The sequence below is a fragment of the Schistocerca piceifrons genome, chromosome X (genome assembly GCF_021461385.2).
Source record: "Schistocerca piceifrons isolate TAMUIC-IGC-003096 chromosome X, iqSchPice1.1, whole genome shotgun sequence".
In the NCBI taxonomy this organism is placed as follows: Eukaryota; Metazoa; Arthropoda; class Insecta; order Orthoptera; family Acrididae; genus Schistocerca; species Schistocerca piceifrons.
Window position 1 is genome coordinate 731,883,525 of NC_060149.1, and position 11,511 is coordinate 731,895,035.

Below are 11,511 nucleotides of genomic sequence, written 5' to 3' on the forward strand. Positions count from 1 at the left end.
GCTGATGGTATGGATTCGAGTGTGGCGCAGACCCCACGAAGCCATTGTGAAAGCTGATGGTGGCCCCATAATGGTGTGGGCTGTGTTTACGTGGAATGGACTGGTCCCTCTGGTTTAAAATGGTTTGGCTGCTTGGAGACCATTTTCAGCCATTCTTGGACTTCATGTTTCCAAACAACGATGCGTTGTTGGCGATAGGTTTGCAGAACATTCCGTACAATTCTAACGAATGATTTGCACACCCAGATCGCCTTATATGAATCCCATCGAACATTAATGGGACATAATCGAGAGGTCAACTTGCGCACAAAATCCCGCACCAGCAACACTTTCATTATAATGGACAGCTATAGAGGCAGCATGGCTCAATATTTCTGCAGTCGACTTTGAATGACTCTTTGAGTCCACGCTACGTTCAGCTGCTGCACTACACCGGGCAAAAGGAGATCCGACAAGATATTCGGAGGTATCTGATGGCTTTTGTCACCTCAGTGTATATAAAACGTACCGGAGTAGACAGTCAATGAAAGGCACCGTTACTGAGAATTTTCGTATTGTGAGGACGTCCTTTAGCAAAAAACGAGGCACCTCCCAAAACTGTTTCCTCTAGGAAACTCCTTTACCCTACAACAACACTTTAATTTTTCATAACTGTGCTATGGGGATACATTTTAATAAAACTGATTTAGAACTATACAATATTGCTCATATGCGAGGTCTATAGAATTATTGTGATGCTCTATAATGCCATGGGAACAATTACAGGTGCTCGAAGAAACTGGATACAAGCTTTATTTCATTCATCAAAAACGTTATTGATGCAGTGTATTATAATTTAAATCATATGGATTTAGACTCGTTTGTCCTAATACAACGGTCTTCAATTTTGTTTTCTATGGTTACCTCAAATCATTCCTAGCTAATGTCTGGATGGTTACAATCTCCTTGTCCTCGTAAAAAAAAAAGCATTCCGTCTTCAGGCCACAAGTGGCCCATCGGGACCATCCGACCGAAGTGTCATCCTCAGCTGAGGATGCGGATAGGAGGGGCGTGTGGTCAGCACACCGCTCTCCCGGTCGTTATGATGGTTTCCTTTGACCGGAGCCGCTACTTTTCGGTCAAGTAGCTCCTCAATTGGCATCACAAGGCTGAGTGCACCTCGAAAAAAGGCAACAGTGCGTGGCGGCCCGGATGGTCACCCATCCAGGTGCCGACCACGCCCGACAGCGCTTAACTTCTGTGATCCGATGGGAACCGGTGTATCCACTGCGGCAAGGCCGTTGCCCCTGTCCTGATCCCTCGTTAATAATTGTGAAACGAATTAAATTCATATTGTGTCCATTCAATGTAATTACTATTCGTCCTGTAATTGAGCAGTCCAATGTTTTGTTATCATGTTTTGTTTATTTTGAGTTTCCAATATATTATGACATCTTCTACATCATTGTGTCATTTGACTGAGCTATCTAATCCTATTAACGCTACATGAACAGCCGGCCGCCGTGGTCGAACGGTTCTAGGCGCTTCAGTCCGGAACCGCGCTGCTGCTACGGTCGCAGGTTTGAATCCTGCCTCGGGCATGGATGTGTGTGATGTCCTTAGGTTAGTTAGGTTTAAGTTGTTCTAAGTCTAGGGGACAGATGACCTCAGATGTTGCGTGCTTGCCGGCCGGAGTGGGCGAGCGGTTAAAGGCGCTACAGTCTGGAACCGCACGACCGCTACGGTCGCAGGTTCGAATCCTGCCTCGGGCATGGATGTGTGTGATTTCCTTAGGTTAGTTAGGTTTAAGTAGTTCTAAGTTCTAGGGGACTTATGACCACAGCAGTTAAGTCCCATAGTGCTCAGAGCCTTTTGAACCATTTTTTGTTGCGTGCTTGGTCAGAGGGTCAGCTGCTTTCTGTAATAAAGAAACCGAGTGAATGGATCATCGATAGACTTGAACAGGTGTAATGGGGCGTCCGTTCCGATCAAATGCAACGAACAAAGAAAATAAAGAAATAAATAAGCCGGCACGGTAGGTCAGCGTGTTCAGTCAGTGAGGCCGTGGCCCTCTCTAATAAAAAAAACTGAGTAAAGGAATCAACGATCAACTTGAACGGATGTCATATGAAGTCCGACCAGACCAAATGAAACGAACAACACCGAACAAAACAAAGAAACAAAAATGCAGCGGGCCAGGGTTCGATTCCCAGCTGGGTTTGAAATTTTCTCCAGTCGTGGACTGGGTGTTGTGTTTGTCCTTATCATCCTTTCATCCTCATCACCGGCACTCGAGTCGCCCAATGTGACATTGACTGCAAGAAGACTCGCACTCGGCGCCTGAACTTCCACGGTTGGGACGTCGCGGCCAGCAATGCCATAGATCACTCCATTTCATTTTCTTGTAGCACTCATGTTCTGAGAAGGAAACTTGGTATTTTAAGTCGTACGGCTACCACTTAATCCACTGCAGGCAAAAGTTGGAGAGACGAATTGGAATGAAAATGGCTTTCATGGATCCACTTTTTCTGATATTTTTCAGATAATCAGCAAATTGTTACTTGTTTGAAATGCTTGACTCGGCTAATAAACAGAATTAGTTTTGAAAACGTAGCCTTGAGGACGTAAAACATGTAGGTGTTTATTTTTCATTGCTTCTGCTTATTCTGTGGAGTTTGGGAAAACATCTACGCTGAAAGTTGTTCATGTTTTCTTTCATACCATCAAAATCACCTCCTCACTTTGGGGTGCAGAAGCCACCATCCAGCTGTGTGTCTCTACTCAGAGCACACCACTTGGCACAAAGATTAGTAGGGGCACTCGAACACCACCACTTCATGCTCGAAGAACGGAGAATTTGTACAAACTGATGAGTTGCCCTAAACGTTGATACAATCTGATTTGATGGTCCGAGCACGCAAGAAAGCACATCCAACTTGCCAACAGAACACGCTTCAGCCTGATGGTGGAACGACAGCCTATTCACATTTAGATTTTGTTGCGATTCCCTAGATTGCTTACAGCAAACGCCGGGTTGGTACCTTTGTAAAGGGCAAGGCCAATTTTGTACACTATTTTTCCCCAATCCGAGCTTGTACTCTGTGTCTAATGACTTAGTAATCGACGGGACTTTAAACTCGTCTTTCTTTCCTGTCTTACTACTGAGCACGTCTTGGACTCCACAGAGATGTGAACGCCTTGGATGTGGGCATAATTTACGATGGCTCCAATACACTTTCAGTATTTCTTGGACTCGATGGTAGGGAGTGTCACCGGTGTCAACAACAATTATACACGGGCGGGAAAAATCACAATATCAAGGAGGAGTTCTGTGATGTAAACAGTAGACGTGTTTCTACATCTTAATCTGGTCATCATGTCTGTTCAAATTTCGCGCCAGTCGCATAAAAGTGCTGCTAATAGCGCCACAATGAGGATGAAAATCAGGTTTGCTTTAAATGCACGCTGTAGCGATGTTGAGCGTTAGTAACCTTTCAAACTGGACATGGTGAGCTGATTTTAGTCATGACTGTCTTTAAGGTGACAAAGACGCCATTATGAGCACCTCACTAAATTTTAACGAGTTCATGTAATAGGTCTACGAGAAGCTGGATGTCCCTTCTTCGACATTGCAGAAAGACTTGGCAGGAATGTAACCACTATACCTGATTGCTGGCAGCGGTTGTCACGAGAATGTACGGTCGCATGAGTTTTATAAATAAACCCGACTCCGGACGGCCACGTGGCACTAGCGAGATATAAGACCATCGTGTTCGGCGTCTCGTTCTGGCACGTCGTACTGTATCTACAGCAGCAATTTGCGCAGCAGCTGGCATCAAAGAGACACAACGAATTGAAACAAATCGGCGCCCTGTAGTGTGCATTTCACTGACCCCAAACCACCGCCATTTGTTACTACACTGGTGTCAAGAGAGAGTTCATTGGAGGCCGCATGGAGGCCTGTTGTGTTTTCTGATGAAAGCTGGTTCAGCCCCGGTGCCACTGATGCCGTGTGTTGGTCAGGAAGAGGCCAGTTGAGGGCCTGTACCCCAACGTGTCTTCCTGCTAGACACACTCGACCTACATCTGGAGTTATGGTCTACATTGCGATTTCATATGACAACAGGAGCACTCTCGTGGTTATCCCGACCTGTTGTGCTCCCATTCGTGAACAGCATTCCAGGGTGTGTTTACCAACAGGATAACGCTCAGCTACATACCACTGTTGTAACACAAAGTGCTCTACAGAGTGCCGACATATTGCCTTGGCCTGCTCGATCACCAAATTTGTCTCCAAACGAACACATACGGGACATCATCGGCAACAACTCCAGCGTCGTCCACAAACAGCATTAACCGACCCTGTATGTATTGGCCAAGTGCAACAGGCATGGAACCAAATCCCACAAACTGCGTCCGGTACCTCTAAACACAACGCATGCTTGTTTGCATTCAACATTCTGGATGTTACACCGGTCATTAATGTAACAGCATTTCACATCCGCAATAATGTAACTCGCGCTTGCATTAACCCGTGATATTGCAAGTTTAATCACTTAAATATGTTTCCAGAAATTTAATTACTCTACATTAATTACTATTTCAAGATTCGATTTTTTCCCGTCAGTGTATGAACAGCTGATGTTCAGGATAGCTTAATGTAGTCTAGTAAGCAACAGACTGAGTATTTAGAAATATAAATAACCGTCTCTATGCTTTTGCGTTTCAAGAAGTTAATGCAAAGATATTCTTTAAGAGCAATTGCGTTCTTACCTTTAATGGCATTCAGTAGTTTCCGCAATGAGTAGTGCAGTTTGTGTTTACAGCAAATCTAGTCAGGTAATGCGCTAAATTTGAAATGCTACAAAATATTTTCCATTTTGTTTCTTATTATTTGTCTATAATACTGCTCCAATGCCTTGAATCGTTCACGAAGTATTACCTATGACCATCCGTGGAGAATAAATGAAACACATAATCGGAAACCTATCTGTTGAATCAAACACACTTTGCAGTGTTTGCGTACAACTACGAATTGTCCTATACCCACGCAAGTCCCACTTCTGCACAGCTTCGTAATACTGTTTGTCAACAGCAAAAAAAGCTCCGTCTCCTCCAGTCATAACAACCTGGAAGCTACTACATACACCGCTTTTTTCTCTAACAGGAGAAGACACGTTACGCAAGTACCTAGACAGTATGTTGAGAAATTCACATTCACACTCGTCCCGCAGTTCTGTATGAACCAGCTCCAAGACGGAAAACATATTAAAAGAGTCTAACGACAGTATTTTCTTCGAGAATGCTTGTCACTTGAAGATATATATGTATTAAAACTACAATTTGAAATCTAGATAAAATGAAATAATTCTATACTCGTATCTCATTTCTCATCCATTTTTTGCAAAGCAAAATGTAAGTGAAGTTAATCGTTATTTGAAGGGCCATTTTTATGAACTGTTGCCAGAATTCACACATATTGTGTAGTTCTTACACAACAGAATTTTGTGAAAATTCAAGAATCTAGAGGCTGCATGCGCTAGGATAAAATTTATCTAACTGCCTGATTTCATATTAAAAAATAATTAGAAAACTGTAGCGCTTGCCACCTCTTGAAACGAACTGACATTAGGTGTTTTCAGTAAAATAAAAATGGGGAAGTTGATCACTTTTGATCTCTTGAATACTTACGAAAACTGTATTTGGCGTAAGTAACTTTCCGAAATGAATTAAAAATCTGAAATCATTGGACGTCTTCATATATGCGAGAATTATGAATCATTTAGTAGAGATTGGCAGTTTTTAAAAATTAGTCCATTTAGCACTCCAAAGTGTGTGTCGTCGTAAGCAGTTGACGTGGGAATCGGAGTCGATAGCAATACACGTTCAAGGCAGTTATCGGGCTGACTTTTGGGGCTGTGCGTGCCATGAATTAGTTTCCCGAATACATGTAATAGAAGGCAATAATTACTATTCATAGTATTGTCTATTGTACATACCGATTAATTAGAGAAAGAGAGTTTTATATGTAGAAATAATATTGTTAAAAGCAACTAAGGGATTACCGCTGAATAAAGGAACCGCTTTTGTACCGTACCTATATGAAAAGTTGGTTGTTACACATGACAGTACACTCATTCAAAGTAGCTGAAATTCTCTTTCATCCGTAACAATAACGCATTTTCGTCACAAACCTCCAGTCTATTCTGCAGGTTTTTAACTACTTGACGTTAGTGTTTGTAGCCAGTTGGCCAGTGCAACAATATACGAGTGCTCGTGTGTCGCGTCGCCGCGCGGATCTATCCTTATCCTACAGTAAGAAACCTGAAGTACGCTAGGCATTATGACTATATTTCTGTCTCATACTGTCTAGAGTCGTCTCTTCGGTATCTTCTATCGACATCTATTTGATTGGTACCTTCGCGCTTCGCCAGTACGAGTAGCTGGCATTCTCAAAGAATTATCCTCCATTTCTCGGGGTGGCGTAAAGGTGAACTCCAGGGGCAAGCTTACATGTGTTGTAGCCACAGTGTCCGAGTGATTTTCCATGCAACACGCATTCATACTCAGTACTTTCACCAAAGTGGTTCACCAAAATGCTATTGTCTTTAAGAAAGATAATAAGTTATTCTCTTATGACGGCTCTGGTGCGCAACCTTAACAGTTCTAAGGATTAACAAACACTGGATATCACTTCAAGTCTATGTTTTCACTGCTAAAGAAGAGGCATACACTCAGGTGACAAAAGTCATGCGGTTCGGAAGAGGAAATTAGTTTTCAAGATCCCGTCGACAACGTGGTCATTAGACACGGAGCACAAGCTCGAATTAGGGAAGGATGGGGAAGGAAATCGGCCGTGCCCTTTCAAAGGAACCCTCCCAGCATTTGCCTGAAGCGATCTAGGGAAATCACGGAAAACCTAAATCAGAATGGCCGGACGCGGGATTGAACCGTCGGCCCCCCGAATGCGAGTCCAGCGCATGGGATACATCCTAATATCGTGTAGGAACTCTTTTTGCACGGCGTAGTGCAGCAACTCGTCGTGCCAAGGACTGAAGAAGTCGTTGGAAGGCTCCTTCAGAAATATTGAGCCATGCTGCCTCTACAGCAGTCCATTACTGTTGCCAATGCAGGAGTTTGCGCACGAATTGAGCTCTTGATTAAGTCCCATAAATGTTCGATGTGATTCACGCCGGGCTATCTGGGTGGTCAAACCATTCGCTCGAACTTTCCGCCGGCCGCGGTGGTCTCGCGGTTCTAGGCGCGCAGTCCGTAACCGTGCAACTGCTACGGTCGCAGGTTCGTATCCTGCCTCGGGCATGGATGTGTGTGATGTCCTTAGGTTAGTTAGGTTTAAGTAGTTCTAAGTTCTAGGGGACTGATGACCACAGCAGTTGAGTCCCATGGTGCTCAGAGCCATTTGAGCCATCGAACTTTCCAGAATGTTTTTAAAACCAGTTGCGAATAATTGTGGCTCGGTGACATGGCGGATTGTCATACATTGTTGTTTGATAACATGACGTCCATGAATTGTTTTAAATAGTGTCCAAGCAGCTGAACACACAGAGGACTCAGTTCATTACAAGTAAGCACAGTCCACACCATTATGGAGCCATCACCAGCTTGCACACCGCCTTGTAGACAACTTGGGTCCATGACTTCGTACGGTCTGCACGATACTCGAAACCTATCATCAGCTCTTACCAACTGATACAGGGACTCATCTGACCAGGCCACGGTTTTCCAGTGTCTTGGGTTCATTCGAAATGGTCACCAATCAAGGAGAGGCGATGTAGTGCTGCTAGCAAAGGCACTCTCGTTGGTCGTCTACTGCCATAGCCCATTGACGCCAAATTTCGCCGCACTCTCCCAACGGGTACGTTCGTCATATGTCCCACATTGATTTTTTTTCTGCGGTTATTTCACGCAGTGTTGCTTGTCTGTTAACACTGACAACTCTTCGTGACCACCACTGCTGTTCGTCGTTAAGTGAAGGCGTCGGCCACTGCATTGTCCGTCGTGAGAGCAAGTGCCTGTATTCTGGACACATTCTTGACACTATGGATCGCCGAATATTGGATTCCTTACCGATTTCCGAAATGGAATGACACATGCGCCTTGCTCCAACCATCATTCCGCGTTCAGAGCCTTAGTTCCCGTCGTGTGGCCATAATCGCGTCGGACATCTTTTTGCAATAATCACCTGAGTACAAACGACAGCTCCACCAATACGCGATACTGTATATGTGCATATCGCTATCCTATGACTTTTGTCACTTCAGTGTACGTTGTTAGGCACAGCAACCAAATAGAAACAACACAGACCACGGTTAATTCTGTAGTTATAATTGAAATACGGCTCTCTTGTGGTCAAGGATAGTCGCTCCACGGAGGGCCCTGCTTTCCTGTAGAATGAGCACGCCACAAGAAGGTGCAAACTTGCAAGCGGACGTCGCTCGCTGCAGCGGGCGCTGCTGCTGCCCCGGGATCGATCCCCAGAGCTTTCATTCCAAGGCGCAGCCACACAATACCGGTGCACCGCGCCTTTTCCACAACGTCCAGGCTATCCGCTTCCTTGCAGTCCCATTGTTACAATTCCACATGAGCAGACACAGATCGTCGGGCTCCGATTTAGTCCGTGGGTCCCCGAATTACTTTAGTGGAATGCCAGGACAGTTTCGTCAAATTTATGCAAAGTGACTCCTTCCATATTTTCCGAACAGAGCGCTCGTATCACTGCCACGCATCAAAACTTTTCTCCATAAATAGCAGAATGAGTATAATATCTCGTGTGCAAACTTGTTGACCTTTGGCACAACTTCATTTTGGAGATAAATCACATTCTTTCTTGTTCGCTACTAAACTCTACAACATTTTACGCGACATATAAAATTTTCTTGTACATCAATCAGTATTTTTTCTCGGGTTAAATTTGGACCACTAGCTGTGATTTCTGCCCAGAAGGAACGGCCAATTTGATATTAATATGGAACAACCCTCTGGAACGAAGGAAAGTTAGTGTTTAACATTCTATATAGCTCACGATGTTCTTAAAACAGGCAACAAACTCGGAATTTTTAAGGATGGAAAACGCAATCGTATGTGGCCGTTTGTAGGCGTGAGTCAGGAAGAATTGCAGCACTTATTTTAAGCGATGTGGCGAAACCACAAAAACCTGACTCAGGATGTCCACACAGGAAGTCGATACCTACCCCTCCCACATACATAAGTGTTTAAGAATCCAGGGCAGTGAGGCCCGTCGTCGAAAACAGCGAGGGTGAGGAAATGAATTCTGCCGCGTCAGTATTGCAAAACGGTACGTTCGATATAGCCTACATTGTTGCCAGATCTCCCCCTTCCTCACCCCTTCCCTTCTATGTCAGTTGGGTGAGGTAGAAATGGCGAGAAATTAAAAAGAACATGGAATGGGACGGTAATCTGTTGCGTGGAGATACTAGGACAATGTGCATGGTTGTCAGATGTTCGCAAGATGGCAGATGCAGTATGGCTGAAACTGTGATATCATAATCAAACATGTTGACCCTAAGATGGCGTCTGGCCAAATGGCTGCCACTATGTGTTGTCATATGAGTCTGCCCCTGTTATGTCACTTTAAAACAATGGTAGATACACTCCTGGAAATTGAAATAAGAACACCGTGAATTCATTGTCCCAGGAAGGGGGAACTTTACTGACACATTCCTGGGGTCAGATACATCACATGATCACACTGACAGAACCACAGGCACATAGACACAGGCAACAGAGCATGCACAATGTCGGCACTAGTACAGTGTATATCCACCTTTCGCAGCAATGCAGGCTGCTATTCTCCCATGGAGACGATCGTAGAGATGCTGGATGTAGTCCTGTGGAACGGCTTGCCATGCCATTTCCACCTGGCGCCTCAGTTGGACCAGCGTTCGTGCTGGACGTGCAGACCGCGTGAGACGACGCTTCATCCAGTCCCAAACATGCTCAATGGAGGACAGATCCGGAGATCTTGCTGGCCAGGGTAGTTGACTTACACCTTCTAGAGCACGTTGGGTGGCACGGGATACATGCGGACGTGCATTGTCCTGTTGGAACAGCAAGTTCCCTTGCCGGTCTAGGAATGGTAGAACGATGGGTTCTATGACGGTTTGGATGTACCGTGCACTATTCAGTGTCCCCTCGACGATCACCAGTGGTGTACGGCCAGTGTAGGAGATCGCTCCCCACACCATGATGCCGGGTGTTGGCCCTGTGTGCGTCGGTCGTATGCAGTCCTGATTGTGGTGCTCACCTGCACGGCGCCAAACACGCATACGACCATCATTGGCACCAAGGCAGAAGCGACTCTCATCGCTGAAGACGACACGTCTCCATTCGTCCCTCCATTCACGCCTGTCGCGACACCACTGGAGGCGGGCTGCACGATGTTGGGGCGTGAGCGGAAGACGGCCTAACGGTGTGCGGGACCGTAGCCCAGCTTCTTGGAGACGGTTGCGAATGGTCCTCGCCGATACCCCAAGAGCAACAGTGTCCCTAATTTGCTGGGAAGTGGCGGTGCGATCCCCTACGGCACTGCGTAGGATCCTACGGTCTTGGCGTGCATCCGTGCGTCGCTGCGGTCCGGTCCCAGGTCGACGGGCACGTGCACCTTCCGCCGACCACTGGCGACAACATCGATGTACTGTGGAGACCTCACGCCCCACGTGTTGAGCAATTCGGCGGTACGTCCACCCGACCTCCCGCATGCCCACTATACGCCCTCGCTCAAAGTCCGTCAACTGCACATACGGTTCACGTCCACGCTGTCGCGGCATGCTACCAGTGTTAAAGACTGCGATGGAGCTCCGTATGCCACGGCAAACTGGCTGACACTGACGGCGGCGGTGCACGAATGCTGCGCAGCTAGCGCCATTCGACGGCCAACACCGCGGTTCCTGGTGTGTCCGCTGTGCCGTGCGTGTGATCATTGCTTGTGCAGCCCTCTCGCAGTGTCCGGAGCAAGTATGGTGGGTCTGACACACCGGTGTCAATGTGTTCTTTTTTCCATTTCCAGGAGTGTATTTTAAGGAAATCCAGCGTTCCTGACACGTGTATACCAGTATCATGTTAAAAAAAACTACACTCAGGGCATCCCAGGTACTGTGCTAGGTATAAAACGCAAGGCAGGGCCCTGGCTTTATGTTTTAAAACAATGATGTACTATGTTTTGCAATTACCACCAACATCAGGGGGGAAGCAGGCACTTTTATATAATTTGAAATGTAGTCAGCAGTTAACTGAGGTCGGACGTGTTTTATTTGATGTTTAAACAGTCTGGGATTATTTACTTGTGGTTTGAGCTGTTATGCTCTTCTGTGCTCCACTCTTCCATCGGAGCTTTGCCTGTCGTGATTGGTTCGGCCAGCCGACAGACTCAAGAGCGTTTGGCAGGGCGTCTTACTATCTCCTGGGGACGGTGCGGCCAACGATAGCAACGCAGTGAACGAGACGATGCCATTATTTGACTGAGAACCGGGTCCAGACTGCTAAATGATCAGC

At 46.0% G+C, this 11,511-nt stretch overlaps 1 pseudogene; it reads right to left on the reverse strand.

The window, feature by feature from the left end:
- Positions 1-1,167: 1,167 nt before the first annotated feature.
- On the reverse strand, positions 1,168-1,285 carry LOC124723554 (annotated as a pseudogene).
- Between the last annotated feature and the right edge of the window lie 10,226 nt (positions 1,286-11,511).